Source organism: Dreissena polymorpha, chromosome 3, assembly GCF_020536995.1.
Source record: "Dreissena polymorpha isolate Duluth1 chromosome 3, UMN_Dpol_1.0, whole genome shotgun sequence".
Lineage (NCBI taxonomy): Eukaryota > Metazoa > Mollusca > Bivalvia > Myida > Dreissenidae > Dreissena > Dreissena polymorpha.
Window position 1 is genome coordinate 32,277,605 of NC_068357.1, and position 17,796 is coordinate 32,295,400.

The window sequence follows — 17,796 nt, forward strand, 5'->3', positions numbered from 1 at the left end:
TAAGGTAAAGCACTTTTCCATTAATTGTATGATTTTAACGCAAGCTTTTTCTGGCTTTTGAATTGCTGTTTGGAACAGAGCTTCTTTAAATCTGTAGTAAACATAGGTAAAAGGAAAGTATAATATGCAGGTATGCAGCTGGAACGCAAACGGACAGCCGAAACAGACATATTTTCGTCTTACAACTTGACAGGGAAGCATATTTAATGAACCTACTTATTCAAAATAAAATACAGCAATATGCCTATCGTTACAGTTTATTGGTTGCTTATTTGACAGTTTTCATCAAATCATTTCGATATCAAGCAAACGATAGTGACATGAACAAGATTATGCACAAATGAAAACTTGAAATAGTTCAAAAACAACTTTCAAAATAAATTAAACATGATTTTTTCAGATTACCGTCTACCATATGTCTTTAGATAGTTTGTATTCATTAAACAACATTTCAATAATGAATCTGATTCGCCTGTGCTACTTTGGGGAATGGCCTGTTATAATCCAAGACACAAAAGTTGACAAGTATTTTAATAAGTTATCATGATACATAATTTAACATAAAATGTCAAACCCTCACCCAAAAAACTTCTTTTTGCCAAAAGGGGCATATTATATATATTGGCCTTGTTTTTTCCGAGAAAGCTGTAAAAGTCATTTACTCTAGATGTCTACATAAAGTCTGTGACCAGTGAGGTGTGTCTAGTCTGGGGCATGGTTTTAACAACATTTCTTCAGGTCATCTATATGATTTTTCATACCGAATGTAAAAGCTATGGAATATGTGTTGCTGAGAAGATTTTTACAGTTATTTACTTTATAAATCCATGTTAATAATGCTACTAATGGAGTGTGGCCATGAGTAAAAAAAATGTGTAGAGGACCACGAGACGATATTGCGCACCAGATATATAATTGCATAATCTTACCTTTCAGAGAAGATATTTAAAACAACTTATATCTATATAATTGTATACAAATCATGTAATCACTAGGGCATGGTCAGTTTTAACTCCAGGAGCATAATTTGAACAAATTGTGCAGACGACTTCAATATGACGTTTCATACGAACTATAAAAATTATTTGACTTATGGTTTGAGAGAAGATTGTTTAAGTTATTGTTTAGGTTATTTGATCTAAGTTTATATTATGTATGTAAAACCCGAGGCGTGGTAAGGTTTGACCCAGGTGTATGATAAGAATAACCATATAGGAAGACTGCCAGAACATGTTGAACACCAAATATCAAACTCATTACCCTTGTGACTTAAGATTAACCGTTTGAAGGTTTCACGTATAAAAATTAGGGGATCTACGCTGTACTTTTTCAAGGTAGATTTGCAAATCGTTCACTTAATACACATAAAGGAGACCAGTAACATTTTGGGCGGGATCAACTTTGACTTCATCGGCATGATTTGAAGAAACTAAAAGACGGACAACCATATAATTTTAGATGACAAATAAAAAACACCAAGTTCATATGGTTTCAGAAAAAATGAGAGTTATATATTCTACTATATGCATGTAATGATAACAAGTAATCCCACAGAACGGCCATACATTTACCCCAGGACAAACACCATACAATTGTATATGCTAAATAATAAATTTCTACGCCTTGCCGTTCTAAAGAAGAATTAAAGGCAATATTCTGCTCTCTTAATATTTATAACTCTGTTGATTTTTAGGGTATCGCCATTTTCGATAACAGGGGCATGATTTTAATCATAGTTCTTAGTTTATTTGCAATCCGACAGCCCGCCTTTGGCCAAGTACACGTATACAAACATATACAAAAAAAGCTTCGAATATGAATAATACCTTGAGTGTATATCCAATGAATATTCCAGAATCCAATTGAGCAAATATTGATATAGTTCCCATTGTCTTGACATAGAAGTTTGCAGATGTAATAGCATAGCACGAGAAGAGCGGAAGTGTAAAATTTGTAGTTAAAGTGTGTTTGAATCAAAATATCAATTTGTACAGTGATGTCCATTATATAACGAATTGCGTATAAAATATATCAAGACATCATGAAATAAAAGCTATCAATCATGACATGAACAAATGTTTTAAAGCTCAAAACTATTACACAATTTTAGGTGTAAGCTTTTAAACTTAAATCTGAGAAAGTCAATTGTTCAGCTGTTGTATAATTGTATGTTTACACACATGAATGTATTAAATAATCTTACATGTTATTTGTTAATTTGCAAACGTGTTTTTATGCTCTATTGTATGGTTCCCTGTCTTGGCTATATTTCATTTTTATATATGTACTTGGTCAAAAGCAGAATGCCAAAAAACTATGATAAGCAGTATTTTTATAAAAAAGTGTAGATGATCACTATACGATCTTAGATTTCAAAGAACAATGTCTTTGAAATTTCCATTAATCAAACTATTTTTGCCTTCATGACCTACCCTCGAGACGACCGGAATGATTTGAACAGGTCTTAACGAGGGCCACCATTTCGTCGAAGTTTTATGAAAATCTGCCCAGTGGTTTAAGAGGAGTTGTCGTTTGGAGAAAATTCGCAATGACTGACGACGGTAGAATTACGACACACTTCGACGAACGCGGAAAGACACCTACCACAATAGCTCACTATGAGCACATCATGCTCAGCTGACTTTACATTTAACTCATGGTCTGACCAAATTTTAAACCCAGGCTTGCAACGAAAATAAATTGAAATATACTTAATGCGGATCACTTATTTTAATATGTTTTACTACATATGTCTATGTTAATCATGTCATCCCCGGTGCAGACTAAGACATAATTTGAAATAAAAATGTTGCCAGTCGAGGCATAAATAATTCCGACCCGATCTTCCATGTTATTTTTGTTGTTTTGGAAAAGATTTCATGACGATTTCTATGAGTCTTTTAAAACAAGTAATCAAGAAGCCTGGCAAAGTCTTACCACAGGCGCATTATTTGAATAATCTTTGTATTGGATATCTAAACGATGCTCCATACAAAATATAAAAGCACTTGATTTATGCGGTTTCTCAGACAAAAGTTTTGTAGAGTTTTCCCTATAGTAGCAGGTGTCAAATGTGTTACTCAATCGGAAGATTGAATTTTGACCCAGGTTTCGAACAGACTTTTGCCAAATATTTATTGAGTATAATACATACCAATCATCTTTTGTGCAGGAAGATTTTTGTTAAAAAAACGTTAAGTACATCTATATGAAACAGGCGACTCCCGGAAGTGGTCTATTTTTACCCAAGAGTCATAATTTCTACAAACTTTGTGGAAATCCTAAGGGACATTCGTGTGACATTTTGTAAAATATGTCAAGTTTAGGTAGAGAAGATGTCGTTTGCAGTAAAAGGTGACGGACGCACGCACGGACTGACTTACGATATCGCAATGGATTACTAAGCTTACGTTGTTCTCACGTGAGCAGGAAGAGGTCAGGGAAGTTTTCCACAACAATCCAAAACAAACTTTGAAATTTTTCCGATTCAAATTAACTGGCTGGATTTCATATTATGTACAATTGAGTGTCCTACTACCAAATTCCTACAAATAATTTTGATTAGGTTAATAACATGGCCGCCATTGGTCTTGAAAGTTTGTCATGTAAGACATAGAAAAAAATCACAATGTTCTGGTCTAAAACGACTGACTGGATTTCATAATTATTTTAATCAATTGTTCTTTGATTGAGCACTCCGGTAAATGTAATTTAAGTATCTGCACTTGTTTTAAACCATGTTTCCTTTAATGACTGTTTGCAAATATTCTTACTAGAAACCGATTATTAAATGTCAAAATTAGTTACTAAAACATCCCTTTGGTTACCTGTTTAATGCATTCATATAAAGTAGTTTAATTAAATAATATTGTCGCCATCCGGCGGGGAAGTTTTCTTCATTTTTTAATATGGGAAAGTATACAAACAAGCTTAAAAGGCTCTAAGTTCCTCTCCTGTGAACCTCAATAATTAAACAACTCCGATCTTTGTTTAATAAATGTCGTTGGGGGAATATTCTCAAACGATAAATTTAATAATTCCTAAGATTTCTCATTTGCGATACTATTTTAAGCATTTTTCTTCCCAATCGGTAAAGAACATCGTGTTTTAAAAAAGGTATACCGAAATTTGCAGGTGCAAAACGGGTTTTGTGACAAAGATGCGAATCGTCTCAATACATTCGGGACATATAAAAAAAATTAATGAACCATCTCAAAAACACGTTGTCTTCAGTTTATTGTTTTCAAGCAAAATACAGCAAAGTGAATTGTTCCCCAAATAGAAAATCAATTAACACATTCGGAAAATTTAGTTTTGTTTTCGAATTACGAAAAAGACATTACAGCAAATGGGTCATAGTTATGCTAAGCATCGTTTTGATGCAAGTTTAATAAAATTATTCATGAAGTAGTATTTTATTTGATATAATTTTATTATATTATACCAGTATTTCAATAAGTGTATAGATAACAATATTTCCATTAAAGTAACAGGTAGTTTAGTTAAAGTGTCTGTCCAAGCAGAAAGCTTTTAAAGCGCATATAAAAAAAATGATTATGTTATATGACTGCTCTATGCATTCCTACTATTTAGATATACTTTTATATTTCATTTCCTTGGCCATTTAAATATAAACAATTTATAATCATAATTAAACTATTGTAAATAACACATTTGTTATAATTGTTCTCATTTACAACATATAATAATTTGATTGTGAAGTTAGTAACTAACAATATCCATATTAGGAGGACAACTGTCCTTCCGCCTTGGCGACCTTATTTCCAACCGACCGGAACTTTTTAAAGGTTTTTGGTAAGTTTCATGGAAATTGGAAAACATGCATGCGACTTCTAGAGTTTTTAAAGGGATTCATTAAATCCATAAAAGAAACAACTGCCCAGACACCTGCCGAGATATCATAAGAACACATTTTCGGAGCAAGTGTAATGAAGATCGGACAAAACATGGTTGTTTTTATATTTTTCACAAAAGTTTACTGTAGCCATAAAATGAAAACTTCCCCGCCCTCCTGGCGGCCATGTTTCTCAACAGACCGTAACAATTTGAAATCACGCTAATATATCATAACAACATGTGCTTTGATCAAGTTTCATGACGATTGGGCAACATTATTACTTCTAGAGAGTTCTCAAGCGTCCTACGTAAATACTATATGCTCTAGTTTTTGAGTCCACATGCTCTAGGTTCAAATTTGACGAAGGTATTATTGGGAAAATGTTCTGAAAACATTTCATTAAGATTGTACAATCAATGTTTTGTTCCACCAAATGTTACTGAAGTGTCCACAATTATTACGAAGCACGACTGACGGACTACGGAAAAAAGAAGAATACACAAGCTCCCCATAATCATATTGTGCTCAGGTGAGCAAACACATAAGCATGGCTTTGCCAGGAATTGCTTAACAGATTTTAAATAAAAAATGTTCTTTTGGTACACAATTACCAACAGCATATAAACGTGATTATAATTCCTGACAGGACGAGGGGCCGTTGTACTTATGTGGTATTTTAAAAAACTAAAAAAACGTCTTATCCGAAACATCTCAACAGTTTTCAACGAAATTGAAACGAAATTGAAGACACTACTACATTCCCAAAAAGATTTTTAACTTACCACCAGGGATTTGACGTTGTTTCAAATGACCTTTAATGATCACTGCATATGATATAACATCTTTAAAGTAACTATGTTTATAAACTGTAAGCTCATCAATATATGTGTAACTTTTTTTCTCCAGGTGACTTGTATTATTTTTATTTGGATTAAATGGTATTATATGAGTTTATGTGCCATAACGGCTACAGTAGTCAGTGATCTGAAGTTGATGACCCAGGGCCATCAGGGCTTTATTATAACCAAAACAAGATAAAAGTATAAAAGCATAACCATTAACAAAATTATTGGCGGAAGTCCATGTGCTCGAGACGAAAGTATTCAGTGAACTGAAGTTTAATGTACCCGTGACATCATGTCTCTCTTATAACCGAAAAAAAGGCTAACAGTTTAACCATAAACAAAATTATTGCCGGAAATTTATATCATGTTTTCATATTTTTTTTGTTCGAGAAGAAAGTAAAAACATTTGGAAAACATAAGAAGTTAATGACGGTAAAATAATGTATACAACTCATTACATAGAAATATATAACTTAAACCAAACATCTTGCCAAACAAATTCAACTTTGTAAATGACTCATACGACAACACTTACGGTAGTCCTTTCATCTTACAAAACACAGGAGCGGAAGAGTGATAGGAGCCGACGTATGAAAAACCACACACTGGACCCCAGGTATCACCGACAAGAACTTCCACAGCTCCATCATACGGGCTAACTCCATCAACAAATCGAACGTCTTTCACATCTTAAATATTATATAAACGAAGTGTTAACTACATAGAATATATTTAGCTTTTTTTTTACCAGCAAGCAGTCTACTTGCACTGAAATAAAATATTTGAAACGGAATTTGAATTTGGATTTGGTTATATACTATCAATAAAAATCTTTGTTAAGATAATAAAGACTGTAATTTAGTATTACTGCCAATTTTAAAGAATGCATACGCGCAATTAATTTATCAACATACCAAGTTTCATAAACTTACACACTTTCCTTATTTTAGTGTTCAATTATCTCTGAAACCACAGCATATGCAAACATAGTAAAGACAAGGTTTGTCTAGCGTAAGAAGTTGAAAGAACATGTGACCATTATAGTTCCTTTACATCACAAAAAAGGTTTATCTAGTGTTTAATAACTTATTCAATGTTCAGTATAGTTTATAAATACATTATAATATATTTGCCAAAGTACTCACATGAAACATTTTCTGTCATCACAGCTTGTTTCTGACAGAAGACAACTAAAATAAAATATCAAAATAAAAAATAAATAAAATGCTGCATTAAATTTCAATCGTGTCTCAAATCAAATAAGCATATATGTTAAATTCTTTTATTTGTGTATATAATTTATCTATTTTAGGTGAAAAATTATAATGTTTAAACGTATTGGTGAAAAACAAACAACAAGAGCTGATTTATTTATCACTGATAAATCATTATAAATATAGAATACACTCTTACCAATGAACGCAATAATCAGCATCATTGTTTCGAGTCCTTGATAGTTCGATGTAAGCGCTCATCAGTTCCTATGCATGGCTGCAAGAATAAACGATCATAATTGATTAACTGAAGTCAGGGATATCGACTTTCAAATCAATATCACATTAAACGAAAATGTACCGAATATATAAGGTTATATGAACATATATATTTTCCAAAAAAAATACTTAATCTATATATGATATAATGATATATAATGATTAAGTAAAGTAAATGATGTGTAATGAAGAAAATATAAGCACACTTGTGTTGTTATCTCAGAAAACATTTTAGGTTTTCCATTAAATTATGCACCATTATGTACTTACATTTGTGATATACAATATAAATGGCATTTTTCAAACTTTGTTTATCATAGAATGTATTTATTAACAACACAATTGAAATTTGAATAGTCTAAAACAAGTATAATTGCAAAATAACGTTGATTAAAAAAAGTTAAATCGACGAGACAATTGAACCCGGGATCTCTCGATGCAAAACCATAACTTTAACTGCAACACCACAGAGGCTTTCAAACTTTACAATTATAATAATCTATATCTTGTATTGATTTTCACCAGATTATCATAGTTTTATTCTAGTTTTCAGCCGGTTTTGGTAGACGAACTTGTACGAAATAACGAAGTATTACAAGAGCTTCATTGCAGATTACAAAACATAAGGAGTTTTAATAAAGAAGATATAGGAAGTTTAAGGGCCGATTATTATTTTACTCGGGATAATTGTATCCCCGGGAAGTAATTGTCAATATGAACAAATGAAAATATATTTGATTAAAAAAAGCGTTCATTATAACAGTTAAAGATGCTAAATGCAGTAAGATATTTGAATTATAACAGGTTTCCTTATGTATTAACGTTCATACCGGGTTGACGATTTAGGCGATATTGATTTTTTTATATAGATGACTACTGCTGGTTATTCCAAGATCTAAATGACTTTCAAATCAAAATCAAAAGTAACATTGAATAATTATTAACTCGCAAGTTTTCTTTTATAAGTAAAAAAAAGTGCCGTTTTTCTTTGAAAAACACTTTGCAAACGTTTGCATCGTTATGACGAAGTTGTTATATGGGAATAATATAATACAAAAAAACTTATTGAAAAATATATAGTATTTTTTTTTTTCTGTGTCCACGAATGATAATTTTTGAGATACAATCCCGGAAGAAATAAGAACAGTGATTTTTTCCCCAAATTACAGCCTCTTACATAATGCTCTCAAATGGCCAAATGTAGCATTTTTCCAAAACAATTGACCAAAATTACCCCGAAAAAATGCAGAACGTTTTCAATAAACTTAATAATTGGTTAATTGAGTTTATTATACAGGGACATTATTATGTAATACTTTATTAAATAAATCATGATATGCAACTAAACTTTCACTTATAAACAAGCGGAATAATGTTATTGATAATCAAATGAATATTTTTATTAATTTTTCCTATAACATAGTTTATCCCACTATTTTTCCCAATCCAAAAGGCACAGGCTATAAACTATCATGCAAACAAAATCGCTTTAGTATACTATACAGAGATATTCATCGAATGAGAAATTGTCAGCTTAACACATTTTAATGATAATGTTGCTAATTAAGTGATGCAAGTTGATTTTAATATATTTGTGCGACTTGTTTAAGTCTCGAAATTGAGCATTTGAGCTTGGATGATCATGAACGAAATAAATACTAATTCAAGCTGCACAGATAGTCATTAAGAACCTTAGGCTTTAAATGGGTCATGTTCACTCAAACAACTCTCAACGTACGGCCTCTAGCTTAAATAGTAGTCCAGGCCATGCACATAATTTAAACCCATGCGCTATTTACAATTTCAATAGTAATATGATATTCACAGTCGCTTTGTCATTTATGAACAGTTTGAGTGCTTTTTATATAGATAGTCGATGTACATTAGTATATGTATGTGTTATGCTGTTGATTTAATTTATTATAGTTAAATGCAAGTGAAAATTGATGAAAACTTTTATACTAAAAACCCAATCCGATTCGGATACTTTTCTTAAAAACAAATCCCGATCCTTCAAAATAAAAAAATAAATAAAAATAAATAAAGCGTTATTGTCGTTTTGAGATATTTTTAGATTTTAGCATTGAAATTCGACTGAAGTAGTGTTTTCTTAACTGTTCCCCGTCTACCCTTATGATTAAGTACATGTACTAAGTTTGAAACCTGTGACAAAATGTCCTCTCCCAAATTTAAGCTTAAGGCTGTTACAAGTAACAAATATCAAAGGACAGACGTTATGCAAACACACCAACAACAGTAATTTAAAGTTTATAAACAAAGGTTTCAAGGTAAAAATCGCATGACATGTGATTCTATGTTTTCTCGTCGAAGAACTGTGACACATTTCGTAATTAAACTAATTTGTTTTTTGAAAATAATGAAGAAATCTCCTCAAAGTACAGGTTATGTTTTGCTTTGACAGCAGTTATTAAAAAAAGACTTTTTGAGATAGCAATCTCTTGGATTTTCTGTAAAAAATAAAGAAAAAAATGTATTTTGTACCGATTGAAAGCCTCTAAAATCAATTGAGGAGCACAAATAAACGAGACAGAAGCACTCTGTGCACCAAGATGTTTTCACTGAAGGAAATTTATTGACACGCTTCCATTGCAATAATTATTGTTATTATAGCTCATACATTACAAATGCATACATGTAGATGCACTAATTTGCTTGAAAATTCTGGTGCTCATGCTGTTCACAAACCGATACAGTTCGTATTTTTGGGGTCCGAATCACGTGACTTAAGCAACCAGTAAGCGTATGTCGAGTCCCATGGTCTAATACAGAATCATTCCCAGTATCGTGTTTCTTATGTATTGTTACATGATAAACCATATCAAATGTTCAGAAGTTAGTATTACTGTCAACACATACTTTCATTCATTGGCATATTATTATTTTTGCGCTTGCAGTGTGCATTTTGACCGGTATCAAAGTTTTGTTCCACGACGAACTGTATTTCGGTTTAGTTTGGGTAACCTCACTTTTGTTTTGATATAGAATATTTATTTTACTTTGAAACTATTGTAATACGGAAGCCAAATTCAAATTTCAAATATTTTCGCAAATGTTTTGCACTCAACAGCCATTCTTCTGGCTTTGACGCGACATTTGCATTCAACTAAGTGTCGCCACTATGAAAGCAAAAGTTGAGTTTGAAAAAGCCTTAGCGTTTTTCTACTGCAAAATACGTTGAACAATCCAGTGCGCGGCAAATGAAGATGTGTATTGCACGCAAACATAATGAAACACACAAATGACAGTAAAATATCGTCCTGGTCCTTAAAAACGACTGTGATTAATTAGAGTGTGCTCGTTGAAGGAAGGTCTCCAGTTATTATGGATGACAGAATTGCAGAAATTGCTGCGCGTAAATAATCTTTCCTTAGTGTGTCGTTGGGCAGTGACATTATAAACAAAACATTGATAAAATACATTGGTATTATTGAACAACAAAACACTTACCAACACATTTAAGGACACCATTGGCCAGATTATATTTACTTAAGAACTGTATTGGAAATTTGTCAGAATAATGTTCTGTGTGGTTTTTGCAGACAAGTTTAATCATAATGGTCGAGATATTTTGTTGAATAAAAAATAATTGAACGAAAACTGATAAATATGAGAGTAAAATTACTTACGCTTTTATGCAATATTCCATTATACAAAAAGAACACAGTGTTATGCTGAAGGCTGTCGGAGTAGTTACTTTTAAGTACCCGCGATTGAAAAGAATGTCACACGCATAATGGTTTACAATAGGAGAGTAATATGATCCTGTACTGACTTTAAACTACGAACGCCTATAAGGGGAATTGTATTTTGTGTTTTATTCGGTATGAGCTAGGTCTTATGACTTAAATTGCCCTACGTCAAATGCGATAAAAGGCAAAACATCTGCAAGTTAGCAAACTAGGGGCGGGAAAACCCCTAATAAATCTTAATTATCAAGCGAAAAAAAACTAATACCCATGTTTTTCTTTTTGCGTGGTGAAAATATACTTTTTTTTAAATTTATCTAACGTGTTTAACTACATGACTTATCTCCAAATAGCATATACGAAACATTGATTCAAGGGAACTCTGATTTATTAATTGATAATTTCGTATAATAATTACATACATTAAGTAGCAAAAATGAAAAGAAAAGCTGTACGTAATAATTTTCTTTTCGTTCACGAATCACACTTCCTCAATTACCTACTAATTATGTAATACCCAACTTAACACAGTAAGCTGAATAGTGTGTCATTTGAAGTTTGCAAGTGTTGGCAGTGTTGACTTTTAATAACAATTTGGTAGGATAGATAGGGCAGTGTATTTTACAGGATTAAACGTAGTGAAACGTAAAGATGGTTAAGCAGTGCATGTATTAACACTCCTTGATGTTACTTGTTATGTTTACTTTTAGAATAATCCATCTTGCACTCGGTGTCTAAAACACTTTAGGGACACAATGAGACAGCTACTTACGAAACAAGACTTGTTGTATTACATACCCAATAGATAAGTTCATGGTACATAATTGACCCAACGTTTTGAATTATATTAAGTAGACTAACCTACCCTGAAAATATGCAGGTATACACACACTTTTTATGAGCATTTCGAGATTTGAGTGACAAGAGATTGTGAGACTTTTATAAAATAGGCACAAACAACCTGTTTACAAAAATCTAAAATACTCGTCAAATCCATTCAATTTATCATTGCTTGATGGTTAAATAACAATATAAATCATACTACTAAACGACGTTTCGACTTTATGTAGACTTGGCTAAAAATAAAGAATATTATAATTATTTAGTTAATGCAAATCTTCAATCGTACAATATAAAACAGTTCAATATGAATTGAAGTTCATCACCTCTAACTTCACAGGTCTTTTATAACTCTTTTTAGTCATGACATAAGGAACATTGCAGAAGTATATTTGTTAACGCCGTACATATATCTCTGGGTACTACATATATATTTATTCTCAAGTCTGAGAATAGGTTAGTAAAAGCGGGTGTGGGACTTTTCTTTATGTGATTTGATCATATTTAGTTTAGGCCCGTTATGCCAAATTTGATATAAATAGTTAACATGTCGCAATTGTGTGTTAACTTTTTAAAATAATTTTATGATTGATTTCTGTTTAACACGAATTGTATGGGAAACTATATTGCAAATATGTGTACACTAATTAATGTTTTGAGCATGCGATGATTACACCCTAGTTGCCTACGTGGGAATCGGATGCTCTCACTTCGACGTTTAAGTTATATACGATTTCGGCAAATTGTTTGTATGTTAACGTTAAAGTTCATGTTTTCCTTCCGCGTATGAGGCTGAAAAATGAGGAGGCCCGTAGTATGTTCATTAACTCTTACTTAATTATCTTTCTAGACTCACGAAATTTGCGACCAATTTGAATATAGCTTCAGTTGCCAGCTATGGCATTTACTTGAAAGATATTCGATTGTGGTGTTGAGTTGTGATGTAGGTTGAAACCGGATTAAACAAAGGAAACCCCACTTGTCCTGAGCGGTGACCACCAACCAATATTACATGCGCCGGCAGCAGGTGTTGAACTAGAGTCGTTTAGGTAAGGTGAGCGTGTACCGACCATTGCGCGAACCGGATTAACAGTTTGTTTTTAGTTTGAAGCTTTATTAAGAGTATTCCGAAAATGATATTTAATTTTGTTATTTTACAGCAACAAACTAGATTGTTTTAATGCTGAAAAGCTTCTTGAGACGTCTTTAATATTTAAAAGATTGCATGTAAGTGGGTTTGCGAGTAAGTTACCTTGATAGGTTGTACAACATGTTGGTTTTACAAAGTACTACTGTATAATATAATACGTGTTTGAGTATTGTTTCAGTTTTGCCTTAAAGATAATATGTGCAGCTTGAATAAAAGAGGTAGCGTTTGTATCAATAGCACTATAACACTGAAAGCATCAAATCGAGAATTAACGCATAATTCTTTGATCTTTCTTCTATTTTCACGACGTATTCCTACAAAACAATACTTTCAAACGGTCAGGCTTGCGCATGCCTACCCTATATGGATAAATTATATCAAGTCTAAGAAAATACAGATCATTTATATCTGAGATCTCGATTGGAAACAACCAGTTACACATCAATAATTTAAGGGAAATAACGTTTTTAAATCGGTGCGACCTGACAAGGAAAGAAAGGATAATATCATAAAATCAAAATCAATTTTATTCTAGTCATTAGTTAATGAGATCTTTCAAGGTTATAGAAAGTAGCATATAACTAATCTAACGGCAAACATTCCTGAATATAATTGAACCGGAACGACTTGAAACGAATACGAATGATTGTGATGCTGCAAATTCGGAACAAAAGTGCCTGCGATCTCGAGCGGAAACAAATGTGTAACGAACGGATAAAGAACTAACGAATGATCAACGGGCAGACGGATATCGGGTATGAAAGAAACGATCATCGGGGAAGTTTAACCCCACCTTAACTCAAACTGGTGTATACATGTATGTTTATCTATATTAATGAGATTTAATAAGTTTACACTAAACCGTCATCCTCCAGAGACATTAATTTCGTTTGAAGTGATTATTCTTTTTTTCAATTTACATTTTGATGTTTAATAAAAACTTCAGACGATTAATATTAACGAGTTTGATGTCCAAAGCGTACATAACACTCAACGAAAAAAATACATATTATACGTTATGTCGCCGAGGATAAATTATGCAAAATGGTGTGATACTAAACGCCATATTCACGTGGTCCAACTGCAAAAAGTATTCAATCGTATTATATGTATAAGCGGAAAAAGGTAATGTCGTTTTGCTATGATACATAATTATGCAAATGCATTTATTGTTATGACAAAGATGTTTATCATAGCATTATTTGTAACAAATGCCTTCAAAATGAAAATATAGGTAGTTGACGTTCTTTGTTTTTCATACATTAACAAGTTTTTAGAAACAATCGCGGAACATATTATGCAATACGGACACATTTATCGCACGATTCATTGACAATTTAACACATTATAATGATTATATTGCGTGTTTATTGATGCAAGTTGGTTTAAATACATTTGTGTTACTCGTTATAAGTCTCAAAACTGTTCATATGAACTTGGATGATCCTGAACAAAATGAATACGAAAAGTTAACCTTCACAGGTAGTCAATAAGAGTCTACGGCCCTAAATAGGTATGGTACAATTAAACAACTCTCAACTTACCTTCTCTAGTTAAAGCAGAAATGCAGGCCATTCAATGTATTTAAAGCGTTCCCAACGCGGAGTTATTTACAATGTCAAGTGTAATATGATATTCGCAGTACCATATAAATCTATGAACAGTGGCTTTGCTTCTTATACTGATAGTCGATCTGAATTTGTAATATCTCTGTGTGTTATGTTATTAAATAGATTCATACTTATCAATAGGAAGTGAACGTTGATACGTATAATAACATTAAGACTCGATCAGACCCGAGGATACTTTGTCCGACAAACAATACCCGACCTTACAAAAAATAATACTAATTACTAAATAGTAATTAGAGCATTATTGTCGATTTGAGATAGATTTGAGCATTGAAATGTGGCTTAAATTCGGCTGAAAGAAATGCCTTTTTTTAATTTGTGCATTTTGTACTATTATAAATTATAGCATGCGCTTAGTATAAAAACCTTCTAAAAAGGCTTCTCCCAAATTACATCTTAGGAGTGTTAAAATTATAAAGATCATAAGATAGACTTTACCAGAAATGCAAACAAACAAAAAAAAGTAATTTGAATTAACAAAAAAGGTATCAACGTGAAAGTTTAAGAAACTTGTCATGTGATTATATATTTCTTGAAAGCCGCTTCATTTACTTTGTGGGATATCAACAATCTACTCCCAGTCAATCTGCTATACGAATCTTCAATAAAAGAAATGTAAATATGTACTTTCTTACTTATTGCAAATAAACAAAACACGGCTTATATATTTTTTAATACATTTTCTGTATTTGGAAAAGCATCTTGACAGTCTACTGTCTGCATCGAACATGATCAATATCCAAATGATACAACAGGTCAACACATACATATTAACACAATTAGTGTTCTCTACATGAAATTCATTCATATACCTGTACAATATCTAAATGTTTTGGTTTTCATCTCAAAATTTACCCATACCTAAAGTATGTATTATGTTCCAAAATTTACTCACGCTGCAATAGTAATTAAAATACAAAAACAATTGAAAATGACACAAACTATAAGGTTGTCTTTACAGTTCCACCGTCCTAAGCTGAATGAAGGAAAAAAACCAAACACACTCGATTTCTTCGTGCACACTTTCAGTGCGCCGAAGCGTTCATTACATTACATGTTGGTGTTTTTTTATAATTCTAATTTGTAAACTCAAAGGATGAAAGTTATATTTCTCTAATTCGAGAACGGTTGCACGATTATTAATTAAACGAATTGTGTTTTTCAAATTATGATAAAATCGGCTCAAAAAGAGCAATACATGTTCTGCTTTTACATCAGTTATTTACCGAAGAAAAGCACATCATTTGTCTTAACTGGAATCTGACATTGCAATTGGCCAATTTGTTAGTTTCGACATGTAGCAATCTCATGTTTTTGTGTGCACATTTAATTATACAATTGATCGTTATAGCCTCTCATATGTATTGAACACAAAAATAAACGTGAAAGAATTAGCACCAATACTTTTTAATGGCAGAACCTTTTTAAACTACCGCGTGCACAAATAAACAAATTTGGCTATGCGCTGCCACGAAATCATTCCCAGTATAGTGTTTCTTGTATAATTTAACATTTGAAACCCCAACAAATTATCAGATGTTGTACTTTTCCTCACATAATATCGTTCAGTAAGAATACAAAGAATGATCTATTGCGCTCGCACTGCGCATTGTTACACGTATCTGATGTTTGGTTTACCGACGAACTTTATTAATGTTTATTTTCGTTAGGACTTCATAGTTTACGATCTAGAATGTTTATTTTATTTTAAACGATTATTCTGTAGAAGCCGAATTTAACATTCACATGACATTTTCATTCAACTTGTGTCGCCTCTAATATAAACACATTTTGAGTTAAAAAATTACCCAAAGCCTTCCTTCTACAAATAAATATGTTTAACTAGCTTATGCGTCGTAAAACACTTTTTACACCAATCGCAAAAAAGCACTAAGCGCACACAAATGATCTCGTTCTGGTCTTAAAAGCGAATGTGATTTAATTGAGTCTACTTACGACGTTATTATGGCTGACTGAATGGCATAACATATTGCATAAACATACTCTTCCCTTAGTTTTTCGTCATTGACAGTAGAAACAAAACATTTACACTGTCACCGGTAGTATGGCACTAATAACAACTCACCATGAACATTCAGGGACACAATGGGCGAATATGTATGACCTTTATTATTATATTTACAATATAATTTGACTAAAATAATGATCTATGAATTGTTTGCAGATAGTACAACATTAACCCATTTTTGACAAGCTTCCATCCTTCTTAATTGGATCAATTTATTTCCAAAATTAGGGATTGCTAGTATACGTATTTCTATAGTTATAATATTTCTTACAGAAATTCTATTAAACAAACAGTGCAGACCCTGATCAGACGCCGCATCATGCGGCGTCTCATCTGGATCTACGCTGTTTGCCAAGGCCTGTTTTCTAGACGCTAGGCATGAATGGGTTAATATGTAAAATGAAGAAATAGAAAAGGAAAGAAAAAAAAAAAACGCGGCTCGCCGCGAGACAGAGAGAGCGTCGAGAAGAGAGGAGCGAGAGAGAGAGAGATGAGAGAGCGAGCGAGAGAGAGAGATGAGAGAGAGAGAGAGAGAGAGAGAGCGCGAGAGGAGAGATGAAGGAGAGAAGGAGGATATATAAGCATCGATATGTATAGTTAGAGGAGCGATAGCTATCTCGAGATCGGATATATCTCGTTATCTCTCTCATCTATCTCTCTCTCTCTCTCTCTCTCTCCTCTCTCTCTCTCTCTCTCTCTCTCTCTCGCTCTCTCTCTCTCTGTCTCTCTCTCCTCTCCTCTCTCTCTCTCTCTCTCTCTCTCTTTATATAAATATATAAATATAAAAATTAACTTACGCAATTAAACAATGTTCCATCAAAAACAGATCACAGTGTATGCTCAAGGTTGTCGAAGCGTATTGAAAGTAACTTCCTAGTTCCCCTGATTACAATTCATATCACACGCTTAATTCCCTTCAACATAATAGAAATATGATCCCCTACGGGCTATAAGCTACGGAAGCCTAGATCTGTTATTGTATTTTTTGTTTTTAGTTTGATATTTTGCTTTATGAGCTACGTCTTATGAATTAAATATATTGTCTTACGGCATACGCGATAAAAAGGTAAAGCAGCGGCAACATAACAAATTCAAGAGACCTTTTCACAGACTTGGGCATGTATTGAAGTTTGTCATTAAATGCTTTATGTTGATAAATGTAAACATTGGATCTAAAAGCTCCAGTTAAAAAAAAACAAGAATACAAATTAAGCAAGAAAAACAGTAACAATCATATAGGCTC

General features: G+C 32.5%; 1 long non-coding RNA gene across 1 annotated transcript; it reads right to left on the reverse strand.

The window, feature by feature from the left end:
- Positions 1–6,307: 6,307 nt before the first annotated feature.
- LOC127873569 (uncharacterized) lies at positions 6,308–7,193 on the reverse strand. Its single transcript, XR_008046257.1, has 3 exons — positions 7,117–7,193; positions 6,849–6,893; positions 6,308–6,392 (listed from the first exon to the last, which is right to left on the reverse strand). It is a non-coding gene; the product is annotated as an uncharacterized LOC127873569 (long non-coding RNA).
- Between the last annotated feature and the right edge of the window lie 10,603 nt (positions 7,194–17,796).